The sequence below is a fragment of the Agelaius tricolor genome, unplaced genomic scaffold (genome assembly GCF_023055355.1).
Source record: "Agelaius tricolor isolate 1412-34295 unplaced genomic scaffold, bAgeTri1.0.p SCAF_6, whole genome shotgun sequence".
Taxonomy (NCBI): Eukaryota; Metazoa; Chordata; class Aves; order Passeriformes; family Icteridae; genus Agelaius; species Agelaius tricolor.
This window is the reverse complement of record NW_027269266.1, coordinates 4,565,908-4,569,341: the sequence shown is the minus strand read 5'-3', so window position 1 is coordinate 4,569,341 and position 3,434 is coordinate 4,565,908.

The following is a 3,434-nucleotide window of genomic DNA, read 5'->3' as shown; positions in this document are numbered from 1 at the left end:
GCCTGCGCCGCCGCCCGCGCCCGGGCCGCCATGTCGGGTCAGGGCCCTACCGCGGGCGCGCCGTGAGGGGGAATTCGGTGCGGGGCTGTGTCTGTGGCGGAGAGCCGTGCTTGGAGCGGGTGATGGACCCGGCACTGCCCCGTCAATGGGGTTGGGAAGGAGCTCGGACCTCTTCGAGTCCAGCCTACCTCCCAGCACGAGCAGAGCACGTCCAGTCTTTTCTAAAACACCTCCGGGGATGGTGGCTCCGCCACCTGCCTGGGTTGCTCATTCCGAACTGAACTCCCATTCCCCAAAATGGACATCTCTGTATTATGAACACTGTGCTCAGCACAAATCCCAACCAGCCACTAAACACTGTAAAGAAAATAACCCCAGCTAAAGCCAACACTTTCCACTCGTTATTCCACACCACTGACATCGTGCACAGCTCCCACACTCACTCTCCTGTTTGTGAGAACACTCCTTCACCCATGTCAACCAGGGCTCCTGATGGATTTCATGAGCTTAAAATCTTCTTAAGTTAGATATTAAAAAAATTAGGTTGGATATTAGGTATTAATATTAGATTATTCTTCACCCAGTAGGTGGTTGGGTGCTGAACAGGGTCCCCAGGAAAGTGGTCACAGCACCAGCCTGGCAGAGCTCAAGAAATGTTTGGGAGACGCTCTCAGGCACGTGGTGTGGCTCTTGGGGATGCCCTGTACAGATCCAGGAGTCTGACTTGATGATTCTTGTGAATCCCTTCCAACTCAGGATATTCTGTGGCTCTTCCAAGCCACACATGATGGCAAAAGGTGACAATGAATGTTGCAGGGGGAATAAAAGGCTCACCACGCTCCAGCAAATGCTGCAGCTGCTGCTGCCCCTCAGAGCAAGACCTGCCTCGGTTCACGTCTCAGTGAAGGTGGGGTTTGCCCCCGGAAAAAACACCAACGTGGAACCAATCACTTGTAAAAACACAAAACCCTCTTTCTTTGGGTGCAGGTGTCTGCCCTTCAGCCCACAGATCCTCCAGGTCAGCCCAGAATACCATGTACTGGTGCACTTGAGCACTTCAAACAAAACAAAAATAAAAAAAAATAGGCTGCAACAAACATCACCTGCAAAGTTGTTGACATCTAATTTGCATACGGGATAATGATGTGTGACTCAGCCCTGGTCACACTGTGAGTGCGTGGTGATGCCAGAAATAGCTCCTCCAGATGCTTTGGCCTGAGCATGAAGCACAGAGCAAGCATGTTTCCCGTGAGGGGGCAGTTTCCTATCCCCCACTCCCAGCTCCACGTTACTTTACCAGCAGCTCATGCTGACTGAAGGCCTGTGGAAGAAAATTAATGAGATGCATGCTCTGGTCCTCATACCCAATGTTGGTGTGATGGCTATAGACTGTGCATATGTCCTGGGGGGGTTGTTCTGCCGTTTGCCACAAACTGAGCACACTCGCTCAACATATTTGTTCGCTCTGTTCCCCTTGGAGATTTTGGAAGATACAGAGCATGATGGAAGGGAGCCCAATTTGCTTGTTGGATGGGCTCCCTTATCGGTGGGTTGATATGTTCAGCGAGATGTTCAGACTCTAATAAGTACCTCCAGAGCTGGGGATTGGAGCGTGATGGAAATTGTCTGCCCCCCCTCGTCTGGCCAGTGAAATCAAACAGCACATGGAAGGCGCTGCTTTAGCATCCAACAGATAAAAGAAAGAATATGCTTTGACTTTCCTGGCCAAAATTTCCCCTCTCCCATGCTGTTGCACAATATGCTGCACTGGGCTCAGAGAATATTTGCTCGTATGCTGTATGGGCACATCACCATAAAGTTTCTTATAATTCTCAACTTTCATTTCATTTTATTTTTTTTAAAGAAGCTGCTGGCTGTTACAGCTGAGGAGAGAGAGCACCTCATCTGGAAAGGGGTATTGCAATAGCTGACGTGCAGCTTACAGGCTCTCTGTAGACATTCAATTTGCAAACAGCTGCAGAGGTTTCAAACATTTGTGCCCTGCCGTTCTCTTTTCAAGCTGTTTATAGAGTCCCTTGGGCATTGATTACTACCCGGGTAGCTCTCCCAGCTGTTTGAGTGCTCCCTAACCCACTTCAAGCAGAATCAGCTGAGTTCAAACAATTTAAATAGGAGCCATACACTAACTGTGTTGATTGTGCCTGAAGTGGGTTAGGGAGCGCTCAAACAAGTTGCTTTGTTAGCAGAAGTGAGGGGAGGGGTTAAGACATAGTAACATCTTAAGCTGTTTCAGGAGATGACATCTGTCCATAGTTTAAATAACGTAGAGACGAGTCCATGGAGTACCTGGAACAGAAACTGTGCCACGATAGTGTGATGACAAACGCCAGCTGATGGTCTTAGAGCAGTGGGAAGTGTGAAAACATTCATTCATCCTGGTGCTATATTAGAAACCCAGTATGTAATGATTATTTAAATGGGAATAACAATAACTAGTTTCTCAGGTAGAATAGGAAGAATGAGACACCTGATCTAAGATACAGGGAATGATCAGTTCTTCCAAATACATCATCATGCAGTGTTTGGAGGATACCCTGGCCTCTCCCTTGGAACACAGCCCTTGTAATTGTCATTTCATGCTTTAAGCCCACACATACCATTATCTTCTGCTCTCAACACTGTATAGGTCACTGCAGTTGCTGAGTTTAAGCTGTGCTGGAAGGGAAATGGACACCCAAGGAGGTCTCAGTTTGGATCTTTGTAGTGCCTGCCACAAGTTACATAATTTAAGCTTTGTTGTCTTATGTTGGTTTGTCTACACCCCTTTTCACCACAGCATCCAAATGCCTTCCAGGAATGTGTTAAGTGATGTGGCTAAATATCTGCCACTCTTTCATTTCAGGCTCAAAGGCAGAACTGTGTAGGCAGCAGAGGGTTGGGGGGTTACTTTTTATTTTAGGGGTTTTATCTTAAAGTGTTGATGTTACTGTATGTTTACAACAAAGAAAGTAACCTAAGGGAGTAGAAGGTGGTGTAGCTTTGATAAGCCTTTACTCCCATGAGAATTTATTCAGCACTAACAGAGCAGGTCCCAAGAAACTCAGATAACTTTGAAAATGCACATCTGCACTCAGCTACAAGAAGCCAGCATGTGAGAAGGGGGTGCTTGTGATGCTTTATGTGAAGATGAACTGCACTTTGTGTTCTAGATTGTGCATCTCCAAAGGTAATAGTGCCATACCCAGCTACATCATGTTGCTGTTTCAGGGAAGGGGTAATGGAAACCCAGCCTTGGTTACATCTGTAATCTGCCAGGAGGAGACAGGGGTTCTTAAACAAAACAGATGCACAAGACTAGTGGCAGCTCAGAGTCCAGGGCCATCACCAAATGAATTAGCAGGTTAACCCATAGTGTTTGCATACCCTCAAAGAAATGCAACTACAAAAAAAGGTTTTCTTTGTTTACATAACCT